This window comes from Monodelphis domestica, chromosome 8, assembly GCF_027887165.1.
Source record: "Monodelphis domestica isolate mMonDom1 chromosome 8, mMonDom1.pri, whole genome shotgun sequence".
Classification (NCBI taxonomy): domain Eukaryota; kingdom Metazoa; phylum Chordata; class Mammalia; order Didelphimorphia; family Didelphidae; genus Monodelphis; species Monodelphis domestica.
The window spans coordinates 210,680,506-210,695,142 of NC_077234.1; the positions used below are offsets into that span (position 1 = coordinate 210,680,506).

The following is a 14,637-nucleotide window of genomic DNA, read 5'->3' on the forward strand; positions in this document are numbered from 1 at the left end:
ATGATTCAAATAAGCAAGCCATCAAGTAGATCTTGGAAATACTTTGGTTATATATAGATTTTTGTTTTAATATTTCTTGCAATGGGACTTGGCATATACTTTAAAAAAGGTCCTTCAAATGTTTAGGTACTTTCCTAGTTTCAAAATAAACATTTATTTCTCGTCCTAAGATAGAAACATATAGTACTAAATTCCTGGACTCTTTGGCTTTGAGAGATGGGGATGAGGAATGGATACCACTAATTTGCCCAGAGCTAACAGCTGACCATTTTGCCTTCTCTGGCTTCTGTTCTCTTATCTGAAAATGAAGGGTTCAGACTACCTGGTCTCTTTCAGTTCCATGATTATGTCTGTGAGATATTTCTTTTTTAAAGTAGACTATCTGGCCATTTGCCCTTCATTTCTCTTTATTTTTTCTTGCTGACTCCCACCCTTGGCTTAGGAAATATCTGCCAATCTTTCCTAGGAACGACAGCATTAATTAATGTGGAATTTTACCTGTAGTCCTTGGGATGGATAAAATGTCAAATCATAACATATTACATGATTAGATTATACATTTTGATTTCGAATATTCAAATGTGGTTGATTTCAGGGGTAATAATGAAAGCGTGCATTACCACAGTGGTTCTTAAGGGGGAAAGACAGCAGGATTGTTAATAATCCCAAGTTTAAATTGATTTCCCAGGCAAATCCAAGGAAATGTTATAGCACTTGACCATTTTGCTGTCTTCCCCCCCCCCCACCCCCCCTATAGGTATTCCTCATTGCCCAGGCTGCTGGAAGTACCATGAACAGGCTCTAGACTCCAGGATAGATTGAATTAGTATGCCAATAAAAGGCACCTACTTTCCTTTCAGGATCTATTAACCTACATCAGCAGAATTAATTGTACTCTCCCTAACTTCCTGCTGCCTTGATTTTCATTTTCTTCTAAATAAAGAACTCTCAGTGAAATAGCAGATAGCACCTGAGAGAGAAAAAGATCCTAACCTCAGGGTAGCTAACCACTTAGACATCAGCCAGCTTGTTCCCTTGATTTCCACTTCAAACCATTTTTCTGCAACACTGGGCTTATCTGGGAGGATGCATAAATAACCTGGATACCTCTCCTGTTCCAGTGTGTTCCTGTTACTGTGAAGTTTATTGAACCGAGACCCATGACTGCCATCTCTTACTTACATAATACCCAGTATGCTCAGGAAGAGCTTTCTTCTTAACTGACCTTTCTGAATTTGCTGTTTGGGGGTGGGGTGGGGAAGTGGGAGGATGCAGTACAGTCTTCCTTACAGTGGATGAGCCCTAGCAAAGTAAGAACATATTCCCTGCTGGGATGTCTTTTTAAAAAAGAATGGTAATGTGTGCACTCTGTATTCTCATTGGATTTTTTAGCAAGTGCCTTCCACACACTAGACATTATTTGTTGAATTGAATTGTCTTCTAGTCTAATTTCATCTTTGCTGGCAAATCGTTTCTTTAACATAGTTGTGACTGCTCTTTTGTTTTTTAAAGTAGATGTTCAGTTTTGGTTTCCCAGTCATTTCCATCTATAATCAAAGCTACAGTAACATAGGGTAGTTATAGATGTTTCCCCCTATGTAAGAGTTCATAGTATAGGAAATAAGAAAAACATTTCAGAACTGAAAGGAAATCTTGCCCAAACCAGTTGGCTTCTTGATTGAAAGGACTTTTTATTCTCCTTATTTCAGAGGAAAGGCTAAAGCCCAGTGAGCTGGGGGGAGGGGATGGGGATGGGGCAGGGGCAGAAAGAAGAATGAGTAAAGACTTCTTGTAGAAGGTATTGTTTGAGCAGAATCTTGAAGGAAACTAGGGATTCTGAGAGACTGATAGGAGGGGGAGGGAGAACATTCCAGGCATATGGCCAGGTAATACAAAGACATGGAAATGAGAGAGAGTTTAATGTATTGAAGAACAGTAAGAAAATTAGTTTGGCTGAGCTTTAGAGTACATAAAGGGTAGTAGGGTGTAATAAGGCTGAAAATGTATGTTAAGGATAGGTTGTGAAGATCTTTATTTTTTTATTAAAATTAAAAAAAAATTTTTATTTAAGAAAATTTTTTCATGGTTACATGATTCATGCTCTTTCTCTCCCCTCCTCCCACCCTCCTCCTGTATCCAATGCACAATTCCACTGGGTTTTACATGTGCCCTTGATCAAGACCTATTTCCATATTATTAATATTTGCACTAGGGTGATCATTTAGCATCTACATCCCCAATCATATCCCCATCTAACCATGTGAGCAAGCAGTTGATTTTTATTCTGTTTCTACTCCTACAGTTCTTTCTCTGAACGTGAATAGCATTCTTTCTCATAGGTCCCTTAGAAATGTCCTGGATCATTGCATGGCTGTTAGTAGAGAAGTCCATTATATTCTATTGTGCCACAATGTATCTTTTTCTGTGTTCTCTTGGTTCTGCTCCTTTCACTTTGCATCAATTCGTGGAGGTCATTCCAGTTCACATGGAATTCCTCCAGTTCATTATTCCTTTGAGCACAATAGTATTCCATCACCAACAGATACCACAATTTGTTCAGGCATTCCCTAATCGATGGACACCCCCTCATTTTCTAATTTTCTGCCACCACAAAGAGCACAGCTATGAATATTTTTGTACAGGTTTTTTTCTTCTTATCTCTTTGGGGTACAAACCCCACAGTGGTATGTCTGGATCAAAAGGCAGGCAGTCTTTTAAAGCCCTTCAGGCATAGTTGTGAAGATCTGTAAATGGGCTGTTGAAATGAATTTATTTGTGATAGAGTTGGAACCTGGGACTTTTTCTATTACACTGGATGAATGCTTTCATATCAGTTCACTTTTTGTTACTTAAGCAGTAGCCTTTAAACCTTTTTCTCTATCTAATCACTGCGCCCTTTAATTTTATTTATTTTTTTAAAAAATCCTTGTTCTGTCTCAGAATTGATACTATCAATTCCAAGGCAGAAAAGTAGTAAAAGATAGGGAAATAGGTTTAAGAGACTTCATCAGGGTTACATAGCAATTATTCAAGGCTAGATTGTCCCTTTTTTAAAGCCATGAATTTTGAATGCTTTATACCTTTATTTGGCATTCTCTTATTACTTCAGTAAACTCTGACATATTCTTATGTATACACACACACACACACACATATGACATCCTGTTTCATCAGCTAAAAAGCAAGGCTTGATTAAAGGCAATAAATACTACCACATGAGTAGGCACATATTTATTAAAAAACGAAGAAACTCACAATTCTAAAACTGACTAGTATTTTTAGGAGGACTCAAAAGTGATTTATTCTTTACATCTATGCAAAGATGTTTATATCAGAGCTGTCCCTGTGTTTTCCCTTAGAAACAAAAAAATCTTGCAACTATTTAGTCAGTTTAGTTGATAAAACACATCTGGGTTGGGGTTAGATTCTTCATTTTCCTTTTTGAGAGTCAGATTTCTACCTTTTCCTTTCCACTTATCTTCCTCAATTTTTTTCTTTATACCTTCCTTTAATTCCATCCCCCAATTCCTTTCTAAGATTTAAACATTATGTGCTAAGGAAACAAATGGTTCTGCTTGACCCAAGAGTACTACAGAAATAAATTAGATCATTCTCATTTAGTCTATGTCTGAGCAACTTGAGTTTAGAAATGGTAGACTACCTTCCCCCACCCTTCACTTTTTATGTGGAGATAATAGCTGCTTGAGTAAAGCTGCTACTGTATGGCTACAGCAGAAATTAAAATTCTTGACTCTTCATTAAGCAAACAAGCACATTTCTCTGAGTCTATTTTTAAACATTGATCACTAGCGATTTGCCTTTTTCTAATTTTTGGCTACAGTACTGAACTAACATAATCACCTACAGTTTTTAAAAAGTAATTATAATGATGATTTGTAGCCATTTGTACATAAAACAATTTTGTCTAAGCGTTTAAGAATGGGCACCTACTGTGTACCAGGCACTGTGTATATGCTAAGTCCTGGAGATACAAAGAAAAGCAAAACAAGCAAATAAACATACAAAAAAAAAAAACCAACAAAAAACCAGTCTGTTCTCAAGGAGCTCATTGTCAATTGGAGGAGGCAACATGCAGACAACTCTGTACAAATAACATATATACAAAATAAATTGAGAGATAATAAACAGAGGGAAGGCACTAACATTAATGGGGATTTAGAAAAGCTTCTTAAGGAAAGTGGGATTTTAGCTAAGACTTAATGGAAGCTTAGGAGAGCAGGAGACAGATAAGGAGGGAAGGTATTCCAGAAAGGTTTCATTTCCAGGTGACATCTGAAGGCAAGTTAGAAACAGTATACATATTATGGTACTTATCCAACATTGAGGGCTTTCTTCATTTGGTATATGTTTCCACAGCTGCACAGTAATGCATGCAGGAATGGAAATTGCCTTTCTTTGTTCTAAGAGCCTAGATCTACCTCCTCACAAACTGCTTTTAGATAGCATGGCTTTTCATTAGCTGAATTCACATGAAGGTAGCCTTAGCAGGTTAAGACTGACTTTTGGGAGCCACACTTTGGTTTTTCAGGTGCCCCCTTTTAGTCCTTAAGTCAGAGGCTGATACAGTCAACATTTATTGATGTTGCTTCTGGACACTAAGCTGCTCATATGGCACTTGTTTGTTTGATTATTTATGCTATCCACCAGCTCTTCAAAAGAGGCAGCAGTTGTAGCAGATGAACTTGAAGCCAAGAAGAACTGGGTTCAAGTGTTACCTATTGCATATTGGCCATGTGACCCTCAGCAAATCATCTAGCCCCTGAATGATTTAGATAGCTCTCTTAGACTATAAATTATGGAGAAAGTGAGCAGCACAATGCTAGGATTATTTTCCTAAAGTGAAGAATGATTAATATGATAGAAAATAACTTGTAAACTTCCTCTGATTACTTTGTATTTCATTGTTTTTTTCCTTAGGTTACATTTAAATGAGGAGCATAGTTCTTCTGAAACATGACTAAAAAACCCCCCAATAATTTTCTTTTACAATTTTGCTATAGTATAGAAGCAACGTGTTGTCAGAATAAATGAAAAAGCTTTGTCTTTGCTGACCTGGTTGGGTATAATTTTCCTTGTATTATGACCTGGTGACTGCAAACAGCACCTAAAGAAATTGGGTATAAAAATTCATCAGAAAATCTAGATTCATAAAGGCTGATCTTAGATCTGTTTTATACCATCTTGTTTTGATTAACTTTAGACTGGGCCATTTTATCACTATCATCACGTTGAGTTAGCAAAGGCCTAACTTTAAGCACTTTTGTGTGTCTGATCTCTCTTCTAAGTGAGATTTGTATTTTCCCAGAAGACTCTGGTTATATGCTTACTTTCTTGTCTAGACAGGTGAAATTCCCTTTTTATTATAGCCTCTTTATTGTATAAATCTATCATATAATTTTATAACAATCTTAAAACAAGGATTAATATTTTTATTTTAAATGTCTCCTTATACCTATTATTATAAATGTTCTTATATATAAAAATCCATGTCAAAGGATATATTAAATAAGATGTAAATAAAATGCTTATTGAATATTGTATATATGCATATTTGTTGTTGTTGTTCAGACATGTGATTTCATCTGATATTTAGTCAACTATCATTTATTCATTGTTTTCTACGCACCAAACACTGTACAAAGTGCTAGGAAAAGAAAGAAAACCCCTCTCTCCTCCCAAAGAACAGACAGTCACTGTACTCAAGGAGCTCATAGGTAAGGGTGGAGACAACATGAAGACAACTATGTACAACCAAGATATCTGATTACATGTATGTGTGTATACATATATAGTAGAAAGGAATTTTCTCAGAGGAAAGAGACTAAGATTAAGAAGGGCTGGGAAAGAGTTCTTTCAGAAGGTAGGACTTTAGCTGAGACATTGGAGGAAGCCAGGAAAGTTGGGGGGCAGCAATGAGAAGAGAGAGCCTTTCAGGAATGGGGGACAGATAGTGGATATGCTGTTGGGAATTGGGCAGTGGAACAACACTGGGCAGTTGAGGAACAGCAAGGAGATCAATGCCACTGGATGGTAAACTTATGTGGAGAAGAGTAAGGTATAGGACAACTAGGAAGGTAGGAAAAGAACAGGTTATGAAGAGCTTTGAAAGCCAAACAGAAGATTTTATATTTTATCCTGGTGTTAACAGAGAGGCACTGGAATTTACTGAATGATTCTGAGGTTTGGTGGAGAGGGGGTTGGAGGTGATATGGTTAGAATAGACTGGAGTCAAGAGAGACCTGAGGCAAGGAAATTAGAAAACTCCCTCTATTAGTGCATACAACTATTCTATAGATATTAGTCTTATAATGGTGCCTAAAACATTGAAGGCCCAGAACTGTAGAACCAGTTTATTAATGGACCTGAAACCAACTCATCTTGACTTAAGGATACTATGCCCTGCTATCTCTTCTGTATATAGTAGTAACAATGACACTTGGAGTGTATGTGATATTTTTATGTTTTATTTTTTTAGAAAATTTTTTGTTATAAATATAAACTATAAGTACAAATATAACCAAATAAGTATAAAAAATAAAGAATGCAATCTTACATAAAACTGAAAAAATTAACAGATATCAAGCAAGAAATATATCTTGTTCAATGCGCTTTTCCACATTCATCTGAGGTTCTGCTATTTTTACTCTTGGGGGGAAAAATTACCGACTTTATCAAATGAGATAATGCGCATTAAGCACATTACAAATCTTAAAGCATTTTGATTATTAGCAATTAAATTGTAGATGATATATCTACCATTGCCTTTCTGTTGCTCCCTTTTTGCATTCTGTAGTGACATAATTCCTTGCTGTCACATTTATTCATTTAATGTATACAGCACCATAATATTTTGGTACATTAATATAACATAACTTGTGCAACCATTTTGTAGCCTATAGCTTATTTAAAAAATTTCTTTGTAATGCTTGTTTGGCAAATAAATATTTTATATTGATAAAAAATTTTCTTTTTATGATATTTTAAAGGTAAGGACCTAGTGATGGAATTGCTGGGGTCAAAAGGTATGTTACTTTTAAAATATTGCCATATTGTTCTCTAAAATGTTTATGCCAGACAACAATTTCATCAGCAGTGCCTTTTTGTCAAGAACCCTTCCAACATTACACATTTGATCTTCATAGGCTATTTTTGCCATTCTAATAGGAATAAGGTGGTATCTCAAAGGTTGTCTTGATTAGCATTTTTCTGATCATTAGGACATTTAAGCATTTTATCATGCATCTGTTAATGGTTTGCGTTTTCTCCTTCAAAACTTTTGTGCTCATATCTATTGACCACTGGGGAATGGGTATCAATTCATAGATATGTATCACTACCTCACAGGTTCTATACATCAGACCTTTATTACATGTATTTTCTTTAATGTTTCTCTCTATTAAATTTAAATTTATAGAGTTGGCTTTTTGTTACGTGAAATCTTTTATTTGTATATTATCAAGTTCCCGGATTTACTTTTTATTTCCATTTGTTTGATTTATAAAAATGTTTTTCTTGTCTATGGTTAGAACAAATATGTTACTTATTTCTATTTTTATTGAAATTCTTACCTCATTATATGTAGCTTTACAATGATTAGATTTGTCTTTTATTATATCATTCTATTGAAAGGGAATATATACTTTCTTATTAGTATTTCTATTATTAATTCCAATTTAACTATTACTATAAACAGAAATCTAATAGACATGCAGAGTTCTTTCCTTTATCAAAGATAGGAGCTTTGCTTTGGGATTATTCTGGCTCCTACTTGTTTAAGTTTGTATGTGCTGTGTTTCAGTTACTTCAGTGGTCCTTTGTCTTCTTGAGATTTTGAGTCCCCTGTATTCTTTCATATTTCTTGTTATGCTATTTCTGTTATTCCTCTGGCAGCTCAAAGTATTTTTTCCTTACTTAAAAAGCAATTTAGTTGTGATATGTCTAGAAGTGTTTAATGTTGGATATTTCCTTACCAAAGGGAGATGAGCTTTAACCACTTGGGAGGGAGGGAGATCAGGGAAGGCCTCATGGAAGATATAGCACCTGACCTGACTTTTAAGGAAGATGAGGATTCTAAGAATAGAATTGAGTTGGAAGTCTGTTAAAGGCATAGGTACAGCTAGTGAGAATTCATAGAAGGAGATGGGGTGTCAAATTTGGGAAATAGCTTTTGGTCCACTTTTGCACAAATAAAATATATGAAAGACCATAATAAGAAAAAATGGCAATTAGGTAGAATCTAGATTATGGAAGGGTTTAAATTCTAGGCTGAGTTGTTATCTTATCCAGAGGTGGTCAGGAGCCACTTCAGGATTTTGAACTAATATCTGAGACTAAGGAAGATCGTTTTGACAGCTCTATAGAGAATAAGCTGGAGAGGGGGAAGAGAGTGGAGACAAGAAGGTTACCTAAAGGACCCAGATATACGTAACCATCATACTTTGTTCTTTTTTTATTTTTTTTAAATCCTTACCTTCCATCTTGGAGTCAATACTGTGTATTGGCTCCAAGGCAGAAGAGTGGTAAGGGTTAGGCAATGGGGGGTCAAGTGACTTGCCAAGGGTCATACAGCTAGGAAGTAGCTGAGGCCAGATTTGAACCTAGGACCTCCAATCTTTAGGCCTGGTTCTCAATCCATTGAGCTACCCATCTGCCCCCTATCATTATACTTTGTTCTAAATACTTCCCCCTTCTCTTTCTTTTTAAATATAAAAAGAAGGCTTATAGTATAGAGAAGATGGATGAAATGTTTTTAAAAAGTAGCAATAAATCTTTAAAAATCACCAACTAGAAACTTTTTAAAATGGCCATCATAATGCTAAGGACATGAGAGGTGGTGAAGACCTGAATTTAGAGAGAATATTTGCCATCAAATTCATACAAATCTATTAAAAATTTATTAAGTGCCAGATACTAAGCTAATCAAAGTGGCTGTAAAGAAGGGTAAAAAAAATCTCTTCTTTCAAGGAGTTAATGGCATGTAAGCAACCATATCTGTACAAGATATCTACAGATAATTTCAGAGATGTCAATTCAACAAGCATTTGTAAAGTACTTTCTGTGTGCTAGATATTATGCTATGTGCTGGGAAGGTACTAGTATTTATGGGGATAGGGAAAGTTCTTTTATAGAAGTCAAGCTAAAAAGCTCATTTGAAGAAAGATGAAGTCTGTTCTTATATGCCTACATCTGTGTTTTTATCTCTTTTTAGCAATGTTAAGTAAAGAGAAAATCACTATTAGGGTTGCTATGAAGTAACATTGAAAGAACTTGACATTTAATTGATTAGGGGATGAGAGAACATGAACAGCTACAAATAACCACAAGGATTGGTTTCAAATTCTAACTCTTAACTTCTTGGCTTTATTTTCCTCCTTTATATTATGAGAGAGTTGAATTTGTTGGACTCGAACATCCCTTCCAGTTCTAAATCTTTGTGCTCATGATTCTCTGAAGGACAACTCAAAACAATAAAAAAAGCACTCATAACAGGTGCCATTTGAGCTGAGCTTTGAAGAAAATTAGAAATTCTCAGGTAAGAACATGGTGTGAGGAATAGTCTGTGCAAAATCATGGATCTGGAAAATACAAAATCCTGTACAATGACTAGCAAGCAGTCCAATTTTGATTGGAATACAAAGGAATGTATTATAAGCCTAGGTTTAAATATATTCAAAGGCTTTAAATACCAGTGGAATTTGGATTTTATCCCAGAGGCAATGAGGATACCCTAGAACTTTTTGAACAGGGGTAGAGGGTCATTTGTGACTTGGTCAGACCTATGCTAGGTTACCTTTATAGCTATGACAAGGGTGGATTGTTGTGGAGAAAGACTTGTGGCTAGGCTGTTGTAGTAATCCAGATGAGTGGCAGTGAAGACCTGGCCATGTAAAATGAAAGAAGGTAGATGGATATGAGAAATGTTATGGAGGTTAGTTTAACTGTACTTAGCAGCATATGGATGAATATGGTGAAGGACATCAGCCTTTTAGTTTCACACGATTCTATGTTGGAAACTGGTTGAGTGAAGATATGAAGATACAAAAATAGGGAAGTTAGCAATAAGGGGGAATTCAGATAATGAATAATTGCCAAGAAACATCCAGATGAAAACCTTTAGAAACCACATTCTCTGAGGGGAAAAAAAAATCATTTGTAGATGATTAAACAGAAAGGAAAGATATATCCTGCAATTTTTACTATATGGTCTTATTGTTGACTAGATTTTTATTACTTTTCCATGATATCCTTATTTACATTTTTTGTAGTCATTGTATACATTATTCTTTTGGTTAATCTTTTCTTAGTCTGCATTTCACTTTTTATGTCTTCCCTGATTTCTGAATCCATTTTTGTCATTCCTTATGTCAGGTAATATTTCATTGCTCTCATAGAGCATAAATTGTTTAGCTATACTTCAGTAGTTCCACACATTTTGCTTCCAGTTTAAAAAAACACATAAATAATGCTACTATGAACAGTTTGAACATTTTATTTCCATCAGTAAACTTTGGAATACAGCTATCAGATGACAGATATAGAACTGGAAGAGACCTTTAGAGGCCATTTGATCTTACCTCCTCATTTTATAGATGAGGAAATAGGCTCAGAAAGGTAAAGCAATTTGTTTGAAGTTACAGAGGTAATGGATAAATGAAATGCTTATTTTGTGGCAAGTACCATGCTAAGCACTAGGGATGGTCTGTGGGCTCTTATTTTGGGATATCTTTTTCAGGAACAGTGGCAGAGTTGGGATTTGATCATGGTTTCAGAACTGGAGGTTATGTCATCAAAACATGTATATATTCTCCAGCAAGTGGTTGCTGAGATTTTTCAGAAAGATGAGCGATAGTAGGGAAGGGGTGAAATGAAGCATGAGTGGGGTCTTCCTGAAAATTTGGGCTGCAAGAGGTTGACAGCAGGCTAGAAGGGAGGGAATAAGAAGAGATAGGTAGGATTTTAACTTGTAATTTAAAAATTTTTTTATCCTTATTTTATTCCAAAAACAAACTTACACTTAAGTTTTCCAAAGTTACATGATTTTTCCCCTCTCCTATGTATTTCTTTCTCTAGAAGTGGATAGCATTCTTTTTCATAAGTCCCTCAGAATTGTCTTGGTGTGTTATACTGACATTTGATCATCCCACAATATTTCAGTTCTCTCTCTCTCTCTCTCTCTCTCTCTCTCTCTCTCTCTCTCTCTCTCTCTCTCTATATATATATATATATATATATACATATATATATATAATGTTCTCCTAGTTCTGTTTTTTTTTCTCACTCTGTATCAGTTCATGTAGGTCTTTCCGTCTCTTTCTGAAATCATCCTGTTCACCTGTTCATTGTTCCTTATAGCACAATAGTATTCCATCACCATCATATACCACAATTTGTTAGTTTCCAATTCTTTGCCACCACAAAAAGCACAGCTATAAATATTTTTGTACAAAGAGGCTTTCCCATTTTAAAAAACCTCTTGGGGATATATCCCTAGTAGTATTATTGGATCAAAAGGTATGCATTCTTTTAAAACCCTTTGGGCATAGTTCCAAATTGCCTTCCAGAATGGTTGGATCATTTCACAACTCCACCAACAATGTGTTAGTGTTCCATTTTTGCCACATCCCCTCCAATACTTATTATTTTCCTTTATTGTCATATTGGCCAATCTTCTAGGTATAAGGTGGTACCTCAGAGCTGTTTTAATTTGCATTTCTCTAATCAAGAGGGATTTAGGACATTTTTTTCATATGATTATTGATAGCTTTGCTTTATTCATCTGAAAACTGCCTATTCATGTCCTTTGATCACTTATCAATTGGGGAATGATCTGGTTTCTTATAAATTTGACTTAGTTCTTTATATATTTGAAAAATTAGACCTTTATTTGTTATAAAAAAAGTTTTTCCCCAGTTTGTTTCTTCCCTTCTAATCTTGGTTGCATTGGTTTTGCTTGTACAAACCCTTTTCAATTTAATCTAATAAAAGTTATTCATTTTACATTTTGTAATGTTTTCTGTCTCTTGTTTGGTCTTAAATTCTTCCCTTCACCATAGATACAATTCAGGTACTTTGACTACAAATCCAATCTTCTTTCTGTTGTACCATGCTTCATTATAGAGTCTTAGAAGTAAGATCTTTGGATTAAAGTATATGGATAATTTTTTTGCAATTTTTTTTCTCAGAAATATTAAATCAATTAACAATTGAATTAGTATAACTATCTTCCAGAGCCCCTGCCTCACAATAAGGAATTTTCCCTTCTCATCTTGCTAGCCTGAGCAGTTGATGAATGTGAGGTCATTTAATTTGCTTCTTCCCCCTGATTATTAGTTATTTTGTACTTTTTCAAGTGGTTATCATTAGTATTTATTTTATTTTATGTCATTTAACTACCAAATGAAGGCTTTTTGAAGCTAGAGGAGATGTTGGTATGTTTGCACATAGCAGAGAGGGAGTCAATAGGTACAAGTATTGGATGAATATGAGAAGAAAGAGGATGCTTATTTGAAATCAAAGTCATAAGGTCATCTTATGTAGGGGATAAAAGCTCCAAATCATCTGACACTCTAGTATATAAAGATATCCCTTCCACACTGTGACTGTCACCATTATGGTTTTGATATAAAATGGGTTGGCATAAGAAATTAAATGAATTTTTTAAAGAGTTTTGAAGAAACTGCAAACAACACAGAAAAAGTTTAGAAACTCAGGAATGTATAACTATATACATATGATTTTGTGTAATATCAACATATTTTATCTTTTAATACCATAAATATGCACAATTTCTTTTTTAAGTGAAAATAAGTAAAAAATTAAAGTTTGCAAAAAGAACATGAAAACCAGCAGATGACACACAAAGGGAGATATCTTTATGTATATAAATGTATATATCTTTATGTATACAAATGTAGAGATATCTTTAAAAGTTTGGTAACTCATAAATTTGCTTAAAACATATGTACTATTATGTATAATATTTCCTATGCAGTATATATTTTACTGTTTAATAACAAACGAAAAGCTATATTTTTTTCCTTAAAATTAAATTTGTAGTAAAAGAACTGTAGTTTTACAGGCTAATGGTGAATACAAGTGGGGAATTTCAGAAGTTATTTTTTAAAATGTCTTTTATTATACATGCAGTATGTTAAAGATTATTCTCCTCAAATTTGTTTCATTTAAAATTTTTTTCATATTTATGTTTCATATTATGTTTTTCATTCAGAATTTTTACTCAATATTGACCCACATAGCCTATGACCAAATACTTAACCTAAATTTTACAATAAGATACTGTAAATAGCCCATAAAAGAAAAAAAAGAATAAAGTCAGACTTCTTCTCTGGTAGGAAGGGAGGGCCAAAAATATTTTATGCAGACTTTTCATACCACAGAGGCACTATACTCCACCTCTTTCCCTATCCCACAATGTGGAATACCTGTACTTGATTTGCACTGTGTGTTAATTCATATCATTAATGCAGGCACGTATTAAGAACTACAGTGAATTAAAAAATCATTTGTTACATGCCAACAGGAATGAAAATGTTATGAGCAAAATGGTTCCTGCCTTCAAGGTACTTAAATTTTATTAGGGGAATGCTACATAGACCTGGGGAGTAGTATTCAGGCAATTGATTCTGGTCTTTAAAGTCGGGAAGGGTGAGTGGAATCATAAGACGATTGATTGATAAATCCTTTTTAGAAAGAGCATTATTGAGTTGAGAACTATTTTCTGAAGCAAGATGTAGAAAGTCAGTTGTTTGGGTGGGATTAGGGAAGTTAGGTATAGCATCCCTTTTAGAGTCATCTACCTAATTTACACTGTACTGGCAGGTTTGGTTCTCAGTGAAGAGGATACTCCTCTGGATTTTAGGGGAAACTCTGAGAAGTTTCATTTTCAAAATTTATTGTTCCTAAGCCCCAATCTAGTCCTTCGCTTATATCGATCATTAAGTAGAACTACCTTAACTTCTAGAAAAGGATATTTATTGTGAATATATATTAACAGCAGTAGTTAGAAAATATTTTGTTCCACCAGGAGACATTTCCCCTTACATGAGTCCCCAGGAAAAGTGAACCCAAATTTAAAAGTGCAATGAGAGTTAAACTTAAGTGTAGGGAAAAATTTTTGCCAAAGTGTATCTCCTGACTCATGGTCCTAGAATTCCTTTTCTTTTTCTTGAAGTACTACCTCACTTCATTTTTATAAATAATAACCAGACAAGTTAGGTAAATTTTCTATAGTGACCCAATTAGGTAAGTGAAGAACCAGGCTTAGGGCTTGATTAACCTGGCTCCTAGTCCAAAGTTCTTCTTGCTAGCCTTCTCAGGCACTTCTGCTTCCTCATCCTCTCTTTTGTATCCTGGAAAAAAAACAATTCGAAATACTGGATATATACTAAGAGATTCCCTGGTTAAATATGTTGGTTAGTCACCAGATCTTTAGACTTTGTATTTAACAGTTGCAGCTTTTTAATTAAAAGTTACAAAGTGATTATATTTTTGGTCTTTGGTTTTTTTGTGAATATATAAACCAAAGTTTCAATATCTTCTTTTGAAATGAGAAAATAACTTCATTGATAGTCATTCTAGTGGATTTTTAAACACATA

At 34.6% G+C, this 14,637-nt stretch overlaps 1 protein-coding gene across 7 annotated transcripts in view; it reads left to right on the plus strand.

Moving 5' to 3' along the window:
• Positions 1 to 14,637, plus strand: part of JADE3 (jade family PHD finger 3) — a 219,398-nt gene that overhangs the window by 17,299 nt on the left and 187,462 nt on the right. For 2 of the 7 annotated variants that reach the window (XM_007501038.3, XM_056808544.1), the window contains exon 2: positions 7,008 to 7,043. The exons of the other annotated variants lie outside the window; for them this stretch is intronic. The gene's annotated coding sequence lies outside the window, so the exon portion shown is untranslated. The remainder of the gene's footprint in view (positions 1 to 7,007; positions 7,044 to 14,637) is intronic. 7 annotated transcript variants of the gene reach the window in all.